At 42.4% G+C, this 24062-nt stretch overlaps 1 protein-coding gene across 1 annotated transcript in view; it reads left to right on the forward strand.

The window, feature by feature from the left end:
• Positions 1-5641: 5641 nt before the first annotated feature.
• Positions 5642-24062, forward strand: part of FAM83B (family with sequence similarity 83 member B) — a 101352-nt gene continuing 82931 nt past the window's right edge. The window contains exon 1 of the mRNA XM_020878258.2: positions 5642-5702. The gene's annotated coding sequence lies outside the window, so the exon portion shown is untranslated. The remainder of the gene's footprint in view (positions 5703-24062) is intronic.

The raw sequence follows: 24062 nt of genomic DNA on the forward strand, positions 1-24062 counted from the left end.
CCCAACAGCTGGCATACAAGGGCTGGCGTTGAATGAACAGGCAGGAAGACTTACTGCAGGAGGGAGGGGAGGTGGGAAATCTTGGAGCTGAAGGATTGGTGGCAATTGGAGGCAGAACGCACGCTGCCTTCCACTCAATCTTACAGCATCTTTGAAAATTCGCAGCTTTAAGCTTCATATGTAGGAGACTTATTGTATAAGGTCGCACACTTTTGGCAGAGAAGTAGTAAAGAGATGAAGGCTTTTGAATTTTAAGAAGCCCACACTAGCCAAAGCTAGAATTAGACACTGTAAGAATAGGGGTGGGTGGTGAGCAATAGCAAGCCGGCAGAGAGGCAGAAGGGAACACAGGAGAGGGGGCGGGCATCACGGGATAGAGATCCCCAGGGCAGATGTGGGCAAAGGGATGAAGGGCAGATAAACGTGGTATGTCTGGGAGACAGGGATATAGGACTGCAGATAGTCCCAAATTAGACCTTCCAGAAAAGGCAGTAGGATTGGCAGTTTGCTACTGTTTTCACACTCTCCACCCCCTCATTGCTTTAACTGCAAAAGTACAAGCTACACCTCAGACCTCACCTGCCCTCTGGGAAATCCACTCCAGGTATGAATGACCTTGAGAACACCTAGAACAATCACTACTGATGTGTCCCTAAATAATTCATACAACATAGGAGAGTGATGAATGTTAGTGATTATGTTAATAACACTGGTGATGGTGGCTGCTGCATATTGCCACTCTAAACTGCCTTAGGAGACTCATATTCATCCATAAGAATGATAAAATAGCTAATGACATTTCAGAAGTGAAGCCATTTAAAAGATATTTAAACTGGACAATTTTCATACATCTTTGCAAATAGTGTTTTCCACTAATGAAAATTGAAAAAATAAAGTAAGCACAATAATCAGTACATTTCATTAAATATCTTCTGTTAGCACCACTACATGTTCTGTCCCTCTATTTCATTGCATGATTATGTATTTTACTAGTAAATACTGGTAAGATTTTTAAAGTTATGTGTGGACGTCATAAAAAATGTAAGCGGGCTATTTGTTCTGCCCAAACTGAAGAGAAAATGCATTTGTGAGAAGGTAGGACCTAATGGGCTATTTAAAAATATAAGAGGATGCTTTTCTGCATTTCAATTACTGTTTTGTTTCTCTTTACCTCACTTCCTAAAATAATTTATTACAATTATCTAACCTTTTATACTTACTTCTAGATGAAAAAAATAATTACACAGTAAAACACCATAATTTCAAGGAATGGAAGAAGTACAAAGTACAATAATACTTGACATTTCCCATCCTTCTAAAAGAATTTAGTGGTGGAAACAAAACAGAAAAACTATGATTAATCTACATATGCACCTACTTATATATAACTGCATTTTTCCATACCTCTTTTCACAAAGAATCACAGCATCTTTTTGGACTTTAAATTGTATTTAAAATTTTTCCATCTTTACACACACATGAACATACACAGACACAGACACACACACATCAAAGATTCTGATAAACAGCTGATTTCTAGGCATACCTACTATGCCTAATTAACTTTCCCCCCTCTGCCCTAACTAGTGTCTGGTATGATGCCTTTCCTACAGAAAGTTCTCAATAAATACGTGTTGAGTTAATGACACTTACCTTATGAAACAAATTAAATGTGGAACATAGATAAAATGTTCATTTCAATGATTTCCACACTAGTCATACATGAAATGTCATAGGACAATTAAACTCATGTGATTATTCACCCAACAGTACTTTTTGCCCAACATTGATAGGAATTTTCCTTCTTAATTTCCCCCAAAGTACTGGGGGAAAATGTTATTGATAAGCACAACTAGTATTTTATTGTTAGATATGACATTCTTTCTGTATCAATGACTTTATCTGCCTGGAAGGCATTGCCTTGAAGTGCACTAAAATGTTTATTTTAAAGCTCTTGAAAGGACCAGAAGCTTAGTGCTCCTTTGATCTATTAATAATGGCTGAAATATAGTAATTCATTGAAATTGCTTCGTATCATTTTTCTAAGACATTTTGAAGGAACACAGTTTTGTTAAAAGCAAAATAAACAGAAAAAAATAGTCACTGAGAATATGAATTTTCTGATTTTCCAATAAACTTTAGTTGTTTTTTCCCTTCTATGATTTCTCTCTCTTATTTTTATGTATACTTTTGTGCATCTATATGTTACTCTGTTATTCTATTTCATTATAGTTTGTGTTCTCAATGAAATTATAAGTACTTTGAGGGTCAGAAAAAATACTTCAAACTGTTTTGAAATGCCTTGTGTATGTGAACTCAATATGGGAGATAGATCAAGCTCTGTTGAATGAACTTTGACATTGCCACTATTTTGTTCTTGGACCTCAGCCTAAATTTTGTGGAATGGGGTAAAGACGGACTCGCTGTTTGATCAATAAATATTGTCTTCGGAGCCTCTTAGTCATAAATACCATATTCTCACTCATCTTGTTTGTTATTTCTTAAGTATAAAATTATTTGTAAAATTCTACTTCTAGTTCCTGGTTTCAATCTATGCTACTGTTAAAAAACTAAAGGTTAGAACATACTAAGCACAGGTTTCCGGGAAAGACTGAGGTTTATGTGTTCTTTCCCGCACTACCTGGATCTTGTTCCTTACCACTGTTCTTTCTAATCTCTGCTGTTTCCTTTTCACAATGTTTATAGATTTAGAGAGGTCCCCATCATCTCAGAAATAAATTTCACATGACCCTGTTTTTCAAAAGTAGGAAGACCTACTTTTCACTTACATAGCTAGTTTATTTCTTTCCTTTTCCCTACTGATAACTTTTAGCCACTCTGGTTATTTCTTATTTCATTCCTTTGAACTTCCACATCCACTCTGACCCCACATGACACTGATTTTCAGACTCAATGGTTGTCGGATTGGTCTCCTTTCTGTTGTCACTGCTGCCACCCCGCCACCCTTTTTAGACCACAGCTGGACCAACTGCTCTTTCTTACACTCTAGAATTCATCTAGATGGGAAACAACTATGAGATTAGTCATTATTTCACCATCAGTAGATACCAGGTCTCTGCTTTGCAGCTTTACAATCAGGAATCTTCACGATCTGAGCCCAAGTATAACAATGAAAGTGAAGTCGCTCAGTCATGGCCAACTCTTTGGGACCCCGTGGACTGTAGCCCACCAGGATCCTCCATCCATGGGATTCTCCAGGCAAGAATACTGGAGTGGGTTGCCATTTCTTTCTCTAGGGCATCTTCCCAACCCAGGGATCGAACCCAGGTCTCCTGCATTGCAGTCAGATGCTTTAAACTCTGAGCCACCAGGGAAGCCCAAGTATAACAACAGTGGCCACTTATTACCCCACATCAGTGCCCAGATAAGGGCTTTACAAGTACTAGTCCTAATTCATAATTCTTACAACAATCCTAGGCAGTAAATAACCATGATCTCATTCTGCAGGTGAGGAAATATCTGTAATTTATTCCTAAACTTACCTCCCAGCGCAGGCCTGCTGCAACCATGGCCGTGTGCGCCACTTCTGTGCAGGGCCTCAAAACTCACTTTTGCTTTCTCACCTCTAACCTTTCCTCTGTGATCTCAGCATCTAGTTGTATGTCAGCTTCCATCTTCTGTCGAGTTTGCTTATCAGTCAGGACTCAATTCAAATTCCAACATTTCTGTGAAATTCTGCTTGCATTCCCCAATGATCTAAGCAGTTAATCATTTGTTCCTCTTGCCTGGAAAGCACCCGGAGCTTTCCACTTAAAGTTCCTCTCACTGGCTCATGCTAGTTCTGTTTGCTGTACATGTCTCCCGTCTCATCTAGCTTGCAGGCTCCTTAAGGCGTCATGTCAATTCGATACAGTCTCTCAACCCATTAAAGATGGAAAGCCCTCAGTATAGGCCCTTTAATAGATTCTTCCTCTCTACTTATAGTTTCCTCTCTTTTATTGTTTTGAATAACTAACATCCTACTAGATATCCTTCTTTGCGATTTCACTTGCTTTATGTATGAATGTATATCAATAAAATTCAACTTCTCATGGGCCATTTTGTTTAGTCTAAATACTCTTGCTGTTTTTAAAATAAGATAAGCATATATTTATTAACATAGTTTCAGGTGCTTATATTTGAGAAGGAAACAGCAACCCACTCCAGTATTCTTGCCTGGAGAATCCCATGGATAGAGGAGCCTGGCGGGCTACAGTCCATGGGGTCGCAAGAGTCAGACACGCATTAGGGACTAAACCAGCTGCGCGCAGTAAATGAAAATCCACACAGAGAACATGGCCTGAGCGTGTCAGAAGATGGCATGCGAAAAATGAAGAGCAGAATTGCAAAAATATTAAAAAGTGAAACATGGGAATTGGCAGAAAGAGAAGAAAGAAGTTAAACGTGTAAAACAAGAATATTTTCTACTTGCTGTTAAAGAGACTACAGATCATAAATAGCACAATCTGGAAGCTTAGCTTGGTGATGTGATGGGACTTACTGTTCGTTTCCACCTTTGTCCTTTGCTCTGTTTCAACATCTAGAAAATGTAAATTTCATTTGCCTGTATCTATTCAGGAGGACCTAACCCAAATCTCAACAGTTTAGCATTTTCCCCAAGTGATTTATTCTGGGAAAAATAACCATAAAAGTCTTTTAAAAAGTCAATGCCAGCTTATGATAATTGACACATCTAGCCAGAAGTTCAAAATACGCCTATTTTCCCCTAAAGATCCATTTTTCTCCCTACTAGGATGCATTCTTAACATTTATGGCAAATGGCTAGAGCTGGAAGACAACGCGATGATACACTTATTAGAAACGCTCGAAACAGATTTACTGAGATGTAGACAAGAAAATATAAAATTCGTTTTATTAATTGCTGCAATTATATTCAAACCAAAGGAGAGTGTCTCTGGGTCCACAGCATGGCTCCATGGCACCCCACCGAGTGACCTGCTTTTCGCTCAGGTCTTCCTTTCATTCCAAGTCAGTAGCCAGGACAATCCAAAGACAGTCCCACATCTCTGAAATACTTAACATTCTTCTCTCTTCCAAAAAGGTGACTTCACAAGCACTTTGTCTGACACCTTTCAGCTGCCTGCTCTTCTCCAAGCCGGGACATAATCCGGCGGGCGGCGGGGTAGGGTCTGCAAGGCCGGCTCCTGATAAGCATTACCTCCCGGGAGCCGAGTCCGCCGGGTCCCGGGGGTGGTCCCAGCCCGGCTCCCACCGCGCCGCCCCCCGCATTGCTGAGCCGGGAGCGCACGGGGGACGGGGGCGGACCGCCGCCCCGCGCGCACACCCCCCGGCCAGGTGAGCGCCGCCGGCCTCCGGGGGGTCTGCTCACCCGGGCCCGGATGCCGGGACCTGTCGAGGCTGGGTAGCCCCAAGGGCGGACAGAAAAAGAAGGGTTTTCTGCTTTGCCGGCCGAGGGCTGGATGTCTGAGTTCGGACAGGTTCCGGGACGCTGGCCAGCTGCGCGCGCTGCGGTGCGACCCGGCGCGGGACCTGTTGCAACCCGTCCCCACCCCGCCCTCGCCGGCGCGGCACCTGGGCCCTGGAGGCGCGGCCCGGGCGGGCCCGCGCTGCCCTCCGCCGCCCAACGCGCAGGTGACTCCCCGCCTCCTGCACCCTCGGCCTCCTGGGACGCGAACCTTCGGCGAGGGCGCGGCGGTGCACGGCGCGGGGCGCTCCCGGCGGTGAGTGGGGTCCCTGCTCCCGAGCCTCCCTGGAGGGTGCGGGGCGACGACGGGGGCGGGGACCGCCGGCACCCCAGGCGGCCGGGAGGGGAGGGCGCGCGCGCCGGGCCGGACGGTCGCGGGCGTGCAGAGTTGGGCCGTCGGCTTTCTCTGCTTTTCTGGGCGCGCGGGTTAGGAAGTTTGCAAAGTTCCGTCTCCGGCCGGCCGCCTTCGGCCTCCCCAGGGACGCGCGCCGCCCGCGATGGGTTTTAGATCCCGCTTCATCGCGGCGCCGGGGGTCTCGGGGGTGGGGGGGGTCCTGGAGGGGCGCATGTGCGGGAGCCGCGACCGCACTGCCGGTGGGTGTACTTCAGATGCCGCGTGGGGAACCGAGCTCAAAAAGGAAAATCCAAGTTTGCCCGGACACCCTCCCCCATTGTGTGGGCCCCGCTTCTGCTCTCAGAGGGGTCCAGACTTTAGAAACTTTTCGTTTCCTGGCCCCTGGGTCTGTGACCTTGACAAGCTCGCCGGGTCGTTCTGCTTCCTATCAGATTCTGAGAACCGCTGCTGCGGGTTCTGGTGGCCTCCAGAGGAGAGGCGATTACTGCTGGCGAGTCGCATGGAGACGTTAGGCCTGTTCTTTGTCTCCTGTTGGGAGAATGATCACCTCCGTGGGGCGTGGGGGTGCTGAGGAGGCAGGTAACGTGTGTGTTTCAGTCGTCGGAATTACGGTGGGTGAAGACACAGCAGTGCTTTATAGGGAAGAGACTGGCGGTCCGGGAGCACAGGTCTGCCTGGGGACTGTGCCCAGAGGGATGCGGTTATGTGGTGGAGTTAAGAGCTAAGGGCTTAGGGCTTCCCTGGTTGCTCAGCTGGCAAAGAATCTGCCGGCAATGTGGGAGACCCTGGGTTCGATCTCTGGGTGGGGAAGATCCCTTGGAGAAGGGAAAGGCTACCCACTCCAGTATTCTGGCCTGGAGAATTCCATGGACTGTATAGTCCACAGGGTCGTAAAGAGTCGGACACGACTGAGCGCCTTTCACTTCACTTCAAGAGCGAAGGAGGCCAGAGCAGAAGAAAAGATCGCGCTGGGGGCCAGGAGTCAAGACAAGGCTGCATGTCCCACGGCTCCTTTCCAGAGTCCCCTGGAGATTCTTCTGCCAGGTTAGGGCCAGGCACCGCCCCTCTCTCCTGTCTCATCCCCAACACAGGCAGAGCCCCGGGGAAATCCATGATTGGCGCTGAATTAGACTTGATAGGAAATAGGATAGGAAACAGTGAGGAAAGAGAAAGCTGGTCTTTTTGGTCTTCCAGAATAACCAAAGAAGGGGGAGTGGTGTGAAACCAGATCGGGTAGGGGTGGGCTGGGTCCTTGGTTTTGTTTGATTTCTCCCTGTCTTCCTACTGTTCCCGGAGTGATAGAGGCCCCCACGCACCTTCCAGTCAAAATTGCGTCCCTTGCTTTTGAGTTTACAGCGCACGTGGTGTGTACACCTGTGAAGGATGCTGGCTGCAGCCAGCAGAGCCTGCCTGAGGGGCTGGGTGGATCCTGCCCTGCAAGTTGGCACATTCTAGACCCCAGATGCTCAGAATGTATTGTGGGAAGCATCACCCATTGAACAACTGCTGAAAGGGATTGCGCACAGGAAGACAGACCACACCTCTTGCTGCTGACTCAGTGATGTTTTTTGTGATCACTCTTTGGAGGTTGCTTTAACCATAACTGACTAAACTCTTTGGGATGGGTTAGTTAATTTATTATTCTTTCTATTATATCCCCTCCTGCTCCCATACTCCTTACAGTTTGTGGTAGAGCTTTTCTTGATTGTGACTTGGTCATCCTGCAACAGCTCGCCTCCTGCTTCCCGTCCAGTTGCATCACACGGCTGTGTTTCCAAGCTGGGAAAGGAAGGATCCTTCAAGTTTGGAGAACCTTGTGGTGAAAATGTGATTCCAGTAAATCAGGCCTCTTCTATAATATAAATCTGGTGGGAGGAGACCTTTAGAAAAGGCCCCACACTTAGCTTAATTTAACTAATTATTGTGAAGTTACAAGTTGTGCTTGTGTAGCTAGTTAGGTAAGTTCATGTCTCTCCCTCTGTAACTTGCCAAATCTAAGTGTTCCAGGGATGTTTCACAGTTTCACAGAGTCTGTGAAACACAGTGTTTTAAATATACTTTTGATTGTTTAATTATTTCTAACTTGGAAGTGAGAGGTATTTTCGGACTTTGTTGGTGAATTTATTGAAAATCGATCAGATTTTCACTGCCACCCATCGATCAGAATGCCACCCCCCCCCCTCGGCACTGCCACCACCATGGGAACACAATTCTAAATGATGGACTTTAAGGATACCATGGGTTAAAATTTATACAGATATCACCTACGCTCCATGAAGAATTAAATCCACCAGCACTTTTCTGAGCAAACATGCTGGGGCCTACAGGTGCCTCTTCCTTCCTACCAGCCTGCAAAGTAGAGCCGGGCTCCAAAGGGGATCGGCATCTGCCTGTTGGGAGATGTGTACTCTGGGTGGCTGATCCTGAAGGTGGGGAATGGTGGGCTCTAGTGGAAAGGGGATGCGTGGAGCTGAATTTGAATGGGAGCCAGTTAACTTCCATTAGGAAAGGAGGGTTTTTGAGGAGTTGAGAGGCTAGCGTATGTAAGAGGTTAGGGACGGGGTTGAGGGAGGCAAACGATATTTTGAGCCGCTGTGATGCTGTGAGGAAGGTGAGCCTGGGCTGGAGAGATGATCCAAAAATAAGGGATATTCACCCGCTGGACACGTCTACTTTGGGACTTGCTTGAGTCACATGATCATGGCTAATACAAGGAAACTTTTCCTCAGGGGACATCTAATTACTACCCAGTTTGTGTTTTATTTTTCACACTGTCCTTAAGAGTGAGGCCAGATGTCCCCTAGAGGCACAGGCCATTTATCTTCTGAGCTATGTGTCAAATAATTTGTAGGCTGAGCCCATCCTTGGGGAAGGTGCGGTGGTAGTGGGCAGTCTCTTGAGGACTGGCGTAGGGTCTGGTGTAACCTCCATGTTACTGGCAGCAGCCTATATTTACTTTTTTTTCAATAGCGTCCTTTCTTTGGCTGCTGTGGGACTCAGTTGTAGCACGCAGGGTCCTTGTTGCATCATGTGAGATCCTTTGTTGACGCGTACAGACTCTCTGGTTGTGGGGCACAGCTCACTAATTTCCATTCGAGGGCTTAGTTGCTCTGTGGCATGTGCGATCTTAGTCCTCTGACTGGGCATCAAACTCGTGTCCCTGCATAACAAAGTGGATTCGTAACCACTGGGCCACCAGGGAAGTCCAAGCAGCCTGTTGTAAAGAATTTAATACGAAAGTTACGCAGTCATGATGTGTAAGGTTATCACTTTGTGCTTCCGTGCCCCTGATGTTCAGTTTCTAAGTTCTGTTTGGCTCTTTATGAACCCATAGACCATAGCACACCTGACCTCCTCTCTCTCTTGAGTTAGCTCAAATTCATGTCCAGTGATGCCATCCAACCAGCTCATCCTTTGCCACCCCCTTCTCCTTTTGCCTTCAAACTTTCCCAGCATCAGGGTCTTTTCCAGTGAGTCAGCTCTTCGCATAAAGTGGCCAGAGTATTGGAGCTTCAGCTTCAGCATCTGTCCTGCCAATAGATATTCAGGGTTGAGTTCCTTTAGAATTGACTGCTTTGATCCCTTTGCAGTTCAAGGGACTCTCAAGAGTCTTCTTCAACACCACAGTTCAAAAGTATCAGTTCTTTGGTGCTCAGCCTTCTTTATGGTCCCACTCTCACAACCTTACATGACTACTGGAAAAACCATAGCTTTGACTATACAGACCTTTGAAGGCAAAGTGATGTCTCTGTTTTTTAATATGCTGTCTAGTTTGGTCATAGCTTTTCTTCCAGGAAGCAAGTGTCTTTTAATTTCATTTCTGTAGTCACCATCTGCAGTGATTTTGGAGCCCAAGAAAAGAAAATCTGCCACTGTTTCCAGTATTTCCCCTTCTCTTTGCCATAAAGTGATGGGACTGGATGCCATGATCTTAGTTTCTTTTAATGTTGAGTTTCAAGCCAACTTTTCACTCTCCTCTTTCACCCTCATCAGAAGGCTCTTTAGTTTCTCTTCAGGCTGTGTACTATCCATTCATTAAACATACACATATTGGCTATGATGCCCTCACCAATGTGTTCTAGTCTGGGAATAAGGGGTTAGCATTGTTCTTGGCTCTCAGGAAGTTCATTGTTAAGAACCTAATAATAAGTACAAACAGATATTAATGGATAAGGTTCCTTTACTTGGAATTCCCTTCATGCTCTCTGAAAACCCCAGCAGATACTGTATATGTGCACTAATAATTTGTGAACTTGGACACTATCAGATCTGAGTTAGTGGTGATTTTGGCCAGAGGATTTAAATTCTCTCGGCCTCTCAAGTTTTTCAGTGATGCCATGAAGGGCTTGAATACTTGATCACTGGTGTGTGTCATTCTGCTCTGAAATTCTGTGTGATCACTTTTATTTGAGGGTTCAATAAAATAGCGTTAGCTAAGGTCTCCCCAGAGTGTCACTGGAACCTCGTTATTTCTACTTCTGTTACCCAGCTTTCATTTCAGAGAGTTTTAGATCTCTATTTATCGTTACATTGCTTCTCAGATTGTATAAGCATTACTCACTTGGGGAAGAAAAGGCAGTTTCCAGAGCACTAAGATGTGGCATCTTCCACCTCAATGGCCATGATAGAATTGCTCATCGTGGGGTGTCTGCCTGTCATCTATATACATGCATAGCGATGATGGCTTCACTATAAACAGCGAGTTCCTCTAAATGCTTAGTCTCATCTGACTCATTCAACAGCTGTTTCCTGATTGATTTTTTTTTTAATCTACATCTTTCTCAAATAAATGTAACTCCTGAATTGTTTGAGAAGAGCAAAATAAAGTTGTTTTTACAGTAAATTACTGTTGACAGTGTTCCCCAATGATTTCCTTTTTAATTTTTTATTTTTTGTTTCAGTCTCAGCCGTTGCTTTGTTTTTTTCTTACTGCCCTTTAATGTTTTGGTCCTGTCTTAGCCTTTGTGATCGCTCTTTGCCCCTGACTCTTCCTTCCTGCCCCCTTCTTTGCCTCGGTCTTCTCTTTCTTTTTTTGCTTCTCTCTTTCCTTCCTTTCCTCTTCTTTTGTCACCTCACCTTTCATCTTTGCTCTGCTCTGCACGCCCAATCCCTGCTTCTGTTTGTTAGTATTCCCTTCATGCTCTCTGAGAATCCCAGCAGATACTGTATATGTTCACTAATAACTTAACTTGGACATTATCAGACCTGAGTTAGTGGTGATTTTGAACAGAGTATTTAAATTCTCTCAGCCTCTTCAGTGATGCCATGAGGGCTTGAATACTTGATCACTGGTGTGTGTCATTCTGCTCTGAAATTCTGTGTGATTACTTTTATTTGCGGGTTCAATAAAATAATGTTTTTTGTTCATCTGTTTTTTTTAAAATCTTTCTTCATTTCCATCTGTCATCTTTCTCCATCATTTCAAGTCTCTACTTTGGCATATTATAAGTTTCTAAGACTCTGTAAAATAAAATTATATTAAAAATATAAATTACCAGGGACATTTTATTCTCTAACAGCCAAAATATGTTATAAAAAAAATTTCCAGTTACACTTTAATATTAAATACAATGTTTAGTAATACATTTGCAGCATTTTTATGCATTTAAAATTTTTGTTCTTTTTCTTCCCAGTGGAACGGATGTACAATGATCATCTGGTTAAAACTAAACATTTACCTCATTTGGCATATCTAATAATTCCATCTTTGCCTTGATTGTATTCTGCTTATTAGATAAGCATTTTGTCTCTACCATGGAGACTTTCATTTTTCTGTTTTTCATAAACTTATAAAATGAGTTCAACTTGGAATAAAATATTCAAATAGAGTGCAAATAAGACAGTAAAAAGAGGGTAACAATGTTATTGAAATTGCATATTGGCTTGCTGACAGCCTTACTGGGCAGGAAATTGAAATATTTGTTAATGGATGGATTAAAGACTGGATTTGTCACAGAAGAGTTACTTTGATTGTTAGTGTCTAATGCAGAAAAGTTCACAGGGCAAAAGAACTAAGGAGGGAACCACTTATACATATAATTAAATCTTTATTTTAAAAGAATCTCAGCAGGAAAATGATACAAAAGAAAATTAAAAGTATACCCTATGTCTACAATTTCCATGTCTGTTAATGCCAGGCAAAAAGCATCAGCCTTTAGACATTGAAAGTGACACGAACATTGCTTTGTTGCAAAAGCGTTTGTTTGTGCAGTTGGCCACTTCTTGTACATTCATATCTAAAGTCCTGATTTTCATCCTGAAAAATCAGTTGCAGCTGGTATATCCTCAAAGGCCTCATTCAGAGCCCTATTATTAAGACAATGTATTCACACTATTTTACATTCTGTGTTGTGTTTATAGAGTAGATTTACTCCCGTCTAGCAGTTTACATCTTGTACATAGTAGAGTTAGGACAAGGAACCTAAATGGAAAAGAGCATAAACTCTCTTCAAAAGCCATTGGATCCTGAATACTATTCCTCAGAAATTTGGCACAAGAACCCTTGACCATCCTGACTAAGATATCACATGTGGAATAAATGACTTGATAAAATCATTAATTATTCAAGTTAAAGAAGCAAATTGTTATCTTTGATTTTAATATCATTGCATAATAACATTGTTTGAAGGAGACCCAGTTTATTTTGTTTACATTTCATATGAATGACTTTTATTTTATTTTTTTTCATTTATTTTTATTAGTTGGAGGCTAATTACTTTACATCATTGCAGTGGTTTTTGTCATACATTGAAATGAATCAGCCATGGATTTACATGTATTCCCCATCCCGGTCCCCCCTCCCACCTCCCTCTCCATCTGATCCCTCTGGGTCTTCCCAGTGCACCAGGCCCGAGCACTTGTCTCATGCACCCAACCTGGGCTGGTGATCTGTTTCACCCTAGATAATATACATGTTTCGATGCTGTTCTCTTGAAACATCCCACCCTCGCCTTCTCCCAGAGTCCACAAGTCTGTTCTATACATCTGAGTCTCTTTTTCTGTTTTGCATATAGGGTTATCATTACCATCTTTCTGAATGACTTTTATTTTTAATATTTTTTATTATGGTAAAAGTCACATAATGTAAAGCATGCTGTTTTAGCCATATTTATCTGTACAGTTCAGTGGCACTCAGGGTACTCATATTGTTGGATGCAACTCTCACCATCATCCATATCATGAGTTTTTCACCTTTTAAACTGAGCCTCTGTCCCCATTAAACACTAACTGCCCATTCCCCGTCCCCCTTCCTCCTCTCATTCCTCATCCCCTGACATCTACTGGTATACTTTCTGACTCTTTAAATTTGACTGTTCTAGTTATCTGGTATATACCTGGAATCAAACAGTATTTGTCAGCATCTAATGTATATTGAAATGCAATTTTTCAGGTTAACTTAACATATGTCCTGCAAACATATTGTACCTTCTTTTTTCCTCACCCCTGTGCTATACACGGTGCTCATTGGTTATCTGCTTTGTTCATAGTAGTGTGTTTATGTCAATTTCTAATCTCCCAATTTATCCCACCCCTCCTTCCCCCCCACTCCTTTGTGTCCATCCTATACCTGGATAAACCATAATTCCAAAAGATGCATGCACCTCAGTGTTCCTTGCAGCACTATTTACAAAAGCCACGATGTGGAAGCAGCATAGATGTCCATAGACAGAGGAGTGGATAAAGAAGGTGTGGTACATATAGACAATGGAATATTACTCAGCCAAAAAAGGAACAAAATCATGGCCTTCGCAGAGACGTGAATGACTTTCTTCATTTGTATAAAGGACGGTTACAACTGAGGGCTTGCCTGGTGGCTCAGATAGTAAAGAATCTGCCTGCAACGCAGGAGACCTGGGTTCGATCCCTGGGTCAGGAAGATCCCTGGAGAAGAGAAAGGCTGCCCACTCCAGTATTCTTGCCTGGAGAATCCATGGGCAGAGGAGCCTGGCGGGCTACAGTCCATAGGGTTGCAAGGGGTCGGACACGACTGAGCAACTAACACACACACGCGCACACACACCCCTGAAGCAAACAGAAGATAGCTTTTGATAATGTAACGGTGATAACACCCTCAGAGCAGTGCTAAGCTCTTTCCACTTAGAGATGTGCGTTGTTGTCGGTATTGTCTTTGTTACACCCTCCTACAATTATGCAGAGTGGTCACAGGGGGCCGAGGCTACTGTTCCTGTGAAATCCTTAAGGCCTAGGGTCCATTATACATTCCAGCTGCATTTAACACATTTAAGAAATGTGTTTATTTAGACCTCATTGACTGATTTCTTCATATGCCTGTGTTTTATAAACAAGTGAAAGGAGCAGTGAAGAAACTTATTGAGAAAATAATAAAAGGACTGACTTAGCATGGACTGTTTTTCCAGTCACATTTTTTTTTTTGGGGGGGTGGGAATTTCTGGGAGGAAATAAAAGAGGAATACTCTATTTCAACTGTGATATCTAGGAAGACTTGATTAAAAGTGACTCCCGAGGGAAAAGACAAATAAAAGACTGCTAGATGTTGGTATTGTTTTAGATGTTCTGATTTTTTTTTATGGCTCTTTACACAAATTGAAAGTAATATTTTTCTGAGCTAGGTGTATTATTACCTTTTTTTAGCATTTTAATGAAATAAATGTGTGTCAGTTTGTACAGTATCCACAGCATCTTCGCATGGTTTTAAATGGTTACTTTCTAACAGTCCAAGATTATTTTTTTGCTGCTAAATATTTTATAACACCTTGAATTTAAATGGCTGTCCCCAACATACCTTCACAAAATACATTTTCTCAAGACATTGTATTCAGAAGCTTCCATTTTTTTCCTAAAGTACATTGTTTTTACTAATATATTTGGAAAGCCACTTTTATAGTTCACATTGGGGCACAGAATTATTATGTTTTCCTACAGCACCTGTTCTTCTGTAAATGTCAACGTGAACCATAGTTGACCTTTATTACCTTAAATAGACTCAAAAGGTGGGCCAGGAATGCATTTAACACCTGTTCAACCTTCCTCTCCAGGTGGCCCTTGTTGCCTGCAGTGCCCTGGGCTAAATATATCAAGTCTTTGTTATAAATTCTGCTAAAGTTCAGAAACTGAGGTTGAAAGATCCTGAACCCCACTTCCTGTGGGATCAGGGAACTATAGGTGGGTGTTGTGAAGTGAGAGGAAAGGCAAGGCAAAGAGGTGAGCAGATGGATGGGATGGAGGCATAGAGATGGATCCTTAGATATTTCTCCTTTGTGATTACACAGCGAGAATAAAACACAAGAGGAGAACATGAGACATGAGGCCTCTCCAAGACAGTGGGGATATGTACTAACCGGTATGTAAGGGCGCTGGTAAATTAGAATACTGTTTGGTGGCCTTTGAGGGGTTTCCATTCTAGTGAGGGGGATACAGGCTGTGACAAGTAAGTAAATACCTTTGCTATTTTACAGCATGATAAGTGATATAGGTTAAATAAAACCAGGTAGGAGAATTAAGCCTGTCAGACAGGGTGTTTTGTTTTGTTTTGTTTTTAATCAGCAGTCTGGAAGTCTTCTGTAAGGTGGTAACATATAAGAAAGGAGTGAAAAGAACGGATGTTCCAGGTAGATGAACAACTAGTGTCAAGATCCTAAATGGGCATGAACTGGTAATGTTAACGGTAAAGAAAGAAAGGTACCCAGGGAAGATATCAGAATCAATTGACTGTGTGGATCTGGAGCCTCAGGGGGCAGTCAGGTCTGGGGGTTCGCCTGTCATCTGTGGACACAGATGACACAACCTTCGCCTGTAAGGTTCCTGGGGAGAGTGTTGACCGAGACGGTTGAGGACGAAGATGAGTGTAGCTCCCAAGTTCAAGCCTAGAAACAGGGAAATGGGCCTTGATGACATTTGAAGGTAATTCTCAGCTGCTGTCCTGGAACCCAGCATGGAGGATATTTCAGCTGTGGTTTTTCGATATTGTTGGCTCTAACAACTGTCACTATAAAAATCACTTCCCCTAACAGTCTAGCAGTTCTCAAGATAAAAGGAGATCCTGGTCCTATTGCAAGTTTTGCCTGCCTTTAGAACAGAGAGATTTACATACTTCTTGAAACCATAATCTGGGTTTGTATGGTTTGTATCAGGGTGACTTATGGGATAAACTGCAGCTTCACTGTGCGGTGTTTTATCAAGTTGTAAAAAGAAATGTAGACTTTAAGCTTCTCAATGCTGCTCAGGAATACATAGTTACTCCAGCTTCATGTTAACGATATACCAAACGTCTATCATCATAATTCATTTAAGCACCCAATGAATCCTTTCTTCCTGCTGAAATAAATCTATTTAATAATAGAACTGACATTAATGACACAGGGACATGAGTCATGCTTTACAGCTAATTTGCATCACTATTTCTGTTGAAAAATGTAAGACTTAGAACTTTATTTCACTAAGATGAAGTGCAGAGAAGTAATTTTTTCAGAATGAATTTAACATAATTAAACATTTTAAAATAAAAATTTTAGGGAGAATCTCCAAGTAACACGATAACATCTCCATACTTCTGATCAAGTGCTCATTTGAAATTAAATTTTTTTTTGATAGAGAACGTGGACTTATCTAAGGACTTTTGCAGTACTCATTGGATTCCTGATTATTCTCTTAAATGTGCTTTACAAAAGGGTAATAATTTGTATTACCAAAAAACTAAGTTCCACTTAGCAGAAACAAATAGGTGCTTACACCTTTTGAGTTCTGCACATGCATGCGTGAGTGCTTAGTCACTTCAGTCATGTCTGACTCTTTGCAACCCCATGGACTGGAGCAAGCCAGGCTCCTCTATCTGTGGGATTATCCCAGCAAGAATACTGGAGTTGTTTCCATGCCCTCCTATGGAGGATCTTCCTGACCCAGGGATCGAACTCGCCTCTCCTGCATCGTAGGCAGATTCTTTACCACTAGGCACTTGGGAAGCCCCTCGCCAGTATTCTTGGGCTTCCCTTGTGGCTCAGCTGGTAAAGAATTCCTCTGCAGTGCTGGAGACCTGGGTTTGATCCCTGGGTCGGGAAGATCCCCTGGCGAAGGGAAAGGCTACCCACTCCAGTATTCTGGCCTGGAGAATTCCATGGGCTGTATAGGCCATGGGGTCTCAAAGATTTGGACACAACTGAGCAACTTTCATACTTCATGCACACAAGTGGGAAGCCCAAATGTTCTGCAGAGATTTTATAATTTTTTAAAAAGTTATGCCTCAGTATTTTTGGGCCTATTGTGCTTTGCATGTGTGCTAAGTCACTTCAGTCCTGTCTGACTCTTTGTGACCCCATGACTGTAGCCCGCCAGGCTCCTCTGTCCATGGGATTCTCCAGGCAAGAATACTGGAGTGGGTTACAATTTTCTTCTCCAGGGGATCTTCCTGACCCAGGGATCAAACCCATGTCTCTTTACATCTCCTGTGTTGGCACTAGCACCACTTGAATCAACTCTAATTCTGTTACTTTGAGTTTTTAAGGCAATATGTAATTAGATGGCTATTTAACAGGTATGTCCATCCTGAGCACTGATGAGCATGCTAAACAGACACAGTCTCCTCGATCACAGGCTCCTAGCCTTAGGAAAGAGGCAGAGAACAAGGCTTTTAATTGAGGCGTCACACAAGATGCTCGGTGCCAGAAGTGCTATGGTTGCCCCTTACCTGGCCGTGGTCGTGACTCCCTGAGAGTCGGGGATGACACTGCATCTGTCTCCCTGAGCAACTTATCTCATTAACCACATATAGTTATTTTCATTGTCTTTTCTTTATGGCCCCCGTAACAATGTAGCTTTATTTTCTGTACGTTTTGTGCCTGTTCATGTGTTGCTTTGTAATAGTTATTAGACTGTTTTATATGTAGTGTTTTGAATTATCTATTACAGTCAACTTACCACATGAAGGAAGAAAGAAGAGGATTTTCTAAAGTTTAAAATAACTGTTAGAATAATTGTTTTATCGGCTTTCTTTTCCCACAGTGTGAACATCCTCTTCCCCAGTATGAACAGTATATATTCATTGATTAAAGTGTGTGTTAGTTGCTCAGTTATGTCCAACTTTTTGCGACCATGGACTGTAGCCCACCAGGCTCCTTTGTCCATGGGATTCTCCAACAAGAATACTGGAGTGGGTAGCCATGTCCTTCTCCAGGAGATCTTCCTGACCCAGAGATCAAACCTGGTCTCTTGCATTGCAGGCAGATTCTTTACGATCTGGGCCACCAGGGAATCCCATATATTCATTGCTAAAAAAGTGAAAGTCGCTCAGTCGTGTCCTAGTCTGTGACCCCATGGACTCTACAGTCTATGGAATTCTCCAGGCCAGAATACTGGAGTGGGTAGCCTTTCCCTTCTCCAGGGGATCTTCCCAACCCAGGGATCAAACCCAGGTCTCCAGCATTGCAGGCAGTTTCTTTACCAACTGAGCCACAAGGGAAGCCCAATTCATTACTAAACATTTGGCAAATACAGAAAGGTGTAAAGAGCTTTTAAAAAATCACCCATAGCACCACCACTCAAAGACAAGCACTCTCATTTTTATGTTTGTGTTTCCTTTTGGTTTTGGATGAATTTTCTTAAGTTATAATTTTGCTCTTGGGTAGTTCAGTAGCCTGCTTGTTGTCCGTATGGCATCCCAGCAGAAGCGAGAGACACCTGACTGTCTTGGCTTTTTTGTTCTTTTGTTTTACATTTGAAAATGGGTCTGTTTCATGTTGTTTATTCAGCTTCAATAAAATGAAGCTGGATGGTGGAGGCTGACCCAGGAGAATCCAGGACGGGACTTAGTAGGCAGGTCTTTGTCACACCTGAGTGAGACATGCTTGCTTAACCACCTCCCTGCTTCCAAGTAAATTTTGCAAGTTTGTGGGTATCTATTTCAGGTTTTTTCAGCAGACAATATAAATATCATCTTAGAATTTTAACACAAACGGTGTCCCCCCAAAACCCAACTTGTGACACGTTATAGGACTCTGTCCAAAAATGTGTCCTTTGCCTGAATACCTACAGAAAGAGAGTACACAGAAAATAAGAAAAAATGGAGACATTACTAAATGAAATCCATCCTATATGACTGCCTCACCATTTGTAGCAATTTTTATGGCTGATATATAAAAAGGCTTTTATAGAAACCCTTTGCCATCAGTATAGGAACTTGAAGTTTGGAGTCATGAAATGACCAAGGTCTTACAAGTATGTGGCAGAGGAGAAGTCAAATCCTAGGCTATTGTTCCCATTCTGGGTCACTGAGCCAACCTCTGCTTTGTCGTTTGTCTTTAAAATCATTCTCCTTTCCTATTTCATATAATTAAAGATTACCCTAATATGCCTCTCTGTGTTCTCTTTGGACGAACTGCTTCCGTTTTTCAAGTATTCTTTATGACATAATCTTCCCCCTACCCTCCTCCATCCTGTACTTATAGAACTAGTTTTTAATGTAAACTTAAACTTTAAAATGTATTGTATTGGGTTTCATCCTATCCAGTTGATTTATTATCTTACTATGTAAGATCATTTTGAATATTGATTCTGTCATCCAGCATGTATGTTGTTCAATTCTGTAAACTTTATCAACGTTCTTCTACTTATTGGTACAAATAATTGTCACACACATTGATCAGGACGAGGCTGAGATGGAGTGTTTTTGGCACAAGATGCAACTGGTTGAGGTTACCTTGTTCCATTCCTTGGATCTTTTGGTGTACTAATATCAGAATAAAACATAATTTAGGAATAGGTCAGATATTTGTCCAAGAGTAATTTGCTTTAATTTCTCTTTCATTTTAAGTCATGCATAGAGTAATTCTTTGCGGTTTGACTGAAGTCCATGTTCTCTCAGTAAAGTGTTTATTCTTTCTCCTATGCGTTTCTCTACAAGAATTACTCAATAAATCCTTCCAAATATAATAAATGACTATGTTTTATTGTCATGAACATAAATTCACGGTCTTTATGTTCTTACATTTGAACTTTAGTTTAGACTGGGGATGCCAGTATGTTGAAGAGCAGCCAATAGCAAACAAACCCTGGGATTATTTTGGTGTGAAAGTGATCGCCATGCTCTTCCCCAGTTAAAAGAGTTTAAGGAAACTGAGAAATGACTAGGTAGTGAGCGATGATACTTTCATCGGGATTTACAGAGTGAGGTGCAGCTGCATAGCTTTGTCCCTTTCATGGGTCTGATAAGAGGATGCTTCTCTTGGTGACCACGGATAGAGGCATTTTCACCCACACTAACTGCGTGTGCCACATGGGCATATCTGCTGTGGACAAGCCTGCACCCACACCGCAAGCGCCACGGCAGCTTGAATTCCTTGGCTGCTCAGGGGAAGCCTGTGACCTGCACTATTGGCCCTTTTGTCCTGAGTGTTATGAAGTCAGCTTAGACTCTTAGTATGTTTGGATGCCACAATTAGGTATCTGATTGCCCTTGGCAGATTATCACAGTGAAGTTTAAATCTAGTAGTGGCTTCTTTAATGTTTTAATGGTCATCTTGAGTTTCTTAAAATCAAAGTCAAACATAATATTGGCAGCATTGCTGATGGACAGGGAAGCCTGGCGTGCTGCAGTCCATGGAGTCGCAAACAGTTGGATACGACTGAGCGACTGAACTGAACTGAAAAATTTGAAGAAAAAAGAGATAAGTTATTTTCAACTCTTGTCCACTGTAGATTATGATTTTATCAGACAGGGATGTCTGAAACAAGCGTTTGTAAAACACTTTCTCATCTTCTGTAAACAAATATTTTGATGCACATCATAGAGTCAATCGCCCCTCTAAAATGAGTGATTTGAGGTATCTTTTCCTTCAATATTTGAAAGACTACAAAATGTCCCTTAAAGAAATTTGCCTAATGTTGAAGTTATGTCAGAAAACTTGTTTTATAATACCACATACACTAGAAAAACAATTGAAATCATTTGCGAAGGGTAAATTAATTTTCTTAAGTTCCTTTATTTGACATTTTTAAGATTTACAAATAAAAACTATCCTTTATGTGTGTTTATGTTAGCTTCCTAGGGCTGCTGTAACAAAATGCCGCACATTTTGGCCTGTAACAGTAGAGTTCATTCTCTCACAGTTGTAGAGGCTAACAATCTGATGTCATGGTGTCCTTGGGACCCCCTTTTCTTGGAAGCTCTAGGGGATAATCTGTTCATGACTTTCTCTTAGGTCTGGTGTTGGCAGTAGTCTCTAGGATTCCGACCTCTGCCTCTTCAGTCTCTTGGAGTTATTCTGTGTTTTTGTCTATGTCTTGTGTCTTGCAGAGAATACCCTGTCTCCAAATGAGATCATATTTACTGGTACTGAGGGTTAGGTCTTGAGCATATTTTCTTGGAGGACTCAGTTGAATCCACGACAGCACCATTGCTGTTCAGTTGCTCAGTCGTGTCTGAGTCTCTACAACCTCATGGACTGCAGCACACCAGGCTTCCTGTCCTTCACCATCTCCCGGAGCTTGCTCAAACTCATGTCCATTGAGTCAGTGATGCCATCCAACCATCTCGTCCTCTCTCGTCCCCTTCTCCCACCTTCAATCTTGCCCAGCATCAGGGTCCTTTCCAGTGAGTCAGCTCTTCGCATCAGATGGCCAAAGTATTGGAGTTTCAGCTTCAGTATCAGTCTTTCCAATGAATATTCAGGATTGATTTACTTTGGGATCAACTGGTTTGATATCCTTGCAGTCCAAGGGACTCTCAAGAGTCTTCTCCAACACCACAGCTCAAAAGCATCAATTCTTCGGTGCTCAGCTTTCTTTATGGTCCAACTCTCACATCTATACATGACTCCTGGAAAAACCATAGGTTTGACTATGTGAACCTCTGTCAGCAAAGTAATGTCTCTGCTTTTTAATACACTGTCTATTCTGTACATCTGTGTCTCTTTTTCTGTTTTGCATATAGGGTTATCCTTACCATCTTTCTAAATTCCATATATATGCGTTAGTATACTGCATTGGTCTTTATCTTTCTGACTTACTTCACTCTCTATAATGAGCTCCAGTTTCATCCATCTCATTAGAACTGATTCAAATGAATTCTTTTTAACGGCTGAGTAATATTCCATGGTGTATATGTACCACAACTTCCTTATCCATTCGTCTGCTGATGGACATCTAGGTTGCTTCCACGTCCTGGCTATTATAAACAGTGCTGCGATGAACATTGGGGTGCACACGTCTCTTTCAGATCTGGTTTCCTCAGTGTGTATGCCCAGAAGTGGGATTGCTGGGTCATATGACAGTTCTATTTCCAGTTTTTTAAGAAATCTCTGCACTGTTCTCCATAGCGGCTGTACTAGTTTGCATTCCCACCATCAATGTAAGAGAGTTCCCTTTTCTCCACAGCCTCTCCAGCATTTATTGATTGTAGATGTGTATTATCAAGGGTGAAACAGATCACCAGCCCAGGTTGGATGCTTGAGACAAGTGCTTGGGCCTGGTGCACTGGGAAGACCCAGAGGGATCGGGTGGAGAGGGAGGTGGGAGGGGGGATCAGGATGGGGAATACATGTAAATCCATGGCTGATTCATGTCAATGTATGGCAAAAACCACTACAATATTGTAAAGTAATTAGCCTCCAGCTAATAAAAATAAATGGAAAAAAAAATGACAAAAAAAAAATACACTGTCTACGTTTGTCATGGTTTTTCTTCCAAGGAGCAAGCGTCTTTTAATTTCATGGCTGCAATCATCATCTGCAGTGATTTTGGAACCCGAGAAAATAAAGTCTGTCACTGTTTCCACTGTTTCCCCATCTATTTGCCACGAAATGATGGGACCAGATGCCATGATCTTAGTTTTTTGAATGTTGAGTTTTTGGCCAGCTTTTTCACTCCTCTTTCACCTTCATCAAGAGGCTCTTTAGTTCCTCTTTGCTTTCTGCCATAAGGGTGGTGTCATCTGCATTGGTTGAATAGCAACAGCCTAAGACTGAAGTTGGTAACAGGACATCAGGGACATTGGCAATGCTTATCTCTCTGGGATTTCTTTCAGCCAAAGTCCTGATTTGGGGCCAGCTGCTTGCCCATGAGCTAATCATAACCTCAGACTATCTGTTATTTATGAAGCTTATAATTTCTCCTTGGAGCATTTTCCCACCAACCTCTTATTTCAGAAGTCTTTCCAATGATCCTTCTGTGATCAGAAACTGTAAACAATGGAGACTAGGTTTAGCTGTTGGCTTAATACTACAGTTGACAAAACAGTGTTAACATTGCTGATGGGATGACAGAGACTCTGCCTTTTTTTGCCTCCTGAAAGACTTTTGTGACCAAATGTTTTATGTCTTTAGAGTAATTATACTGTAACATATTGTTAAAATGTAAAATAGGAATAGTAGTATAATAATAATTATAATAAAAGCTAAATACTTTATAGGCATTTGCCTCATTCATTTCTTAGAATGACCTAATGTCATGAACTTGTAACTGAGCAGGACCTATGGGCCCTTCCTGGGACAGACCCCTCCCCATATCTTCTGCTTTAGTATCTCTCTGAAGTACTCCTACCGTAACAGCATCTCGTATTTTCCCAAGTTTTTCAGATGCTAAAAGCCATCACCAAGTGAAATAAATTGATGACCTGGAGTATATAGCCTCAGACCTATTGGAGCCTGAGGACTGATAATGTAACCCCTGTGACACCACGCTGGTACCTCACCATTAACCAGAGAATTGTGCATCAGGTGATACATTTCTTAGGATGTTTCTCCCTCACCTGCCTTTAAAAATGCTCTGCTGAAGCATTTCCGGGAGTTCACGGTTTTTGAGCAGGAGCCACACATTGTCCGTTCAGGACCCTGCAATACGCCTTTCTCCAAACTCCGATGTTTCGGTTTGTTTGACCTCACTGTGGGTCAGGAACACAAACTTGCATTTGGTAACAGGCACAGACTGAGGCTTGCATACATAGGTCACTTGTCCACAAACTTCCCAACACGGTAAGTCCCCTACATAAGAGTGAGTTCCATTCCAAGAGTGCCATTTGCAAGTCCAATTTGTTCATAAGTCAAACAAAGTTAACCTAGATACCCAGCTAACACAATCAGAGGGCAAGCTGCAGTTTCACTCACCCTGATGTTGATGGAACACAGGTTCGAGTCTTTGAAAGCTCACAACTTAAAAATTTCGTATGTAGGGAACTGACTGTGATTTGCGAAGCAGGCTTTGAACCTAGTGGTATGACCCTGAGCACAAGCTTTCACCCTCCTGGTTATATATTTTTATTTTGTTTTCTATTCAAGGCAGGTGAAATTGCTTTAG

The sequence above is a fragment of the Odocoileus virginianus genome, chromosome 27 (genome assembly GCF_023699985.2).
Source record: "Odocoileus virginianus isolate 20LAN1187 ecotype Illinois chromosome 27, Ovbor_1.2, whole genome shotgun sequence".
Taxonomy (NCBI): Eukaryota; Metazoa; Chordata; class Mammalia; order Artiodactyla; family Cervidae; genus Odocoileus; species Odocoileus virginianus.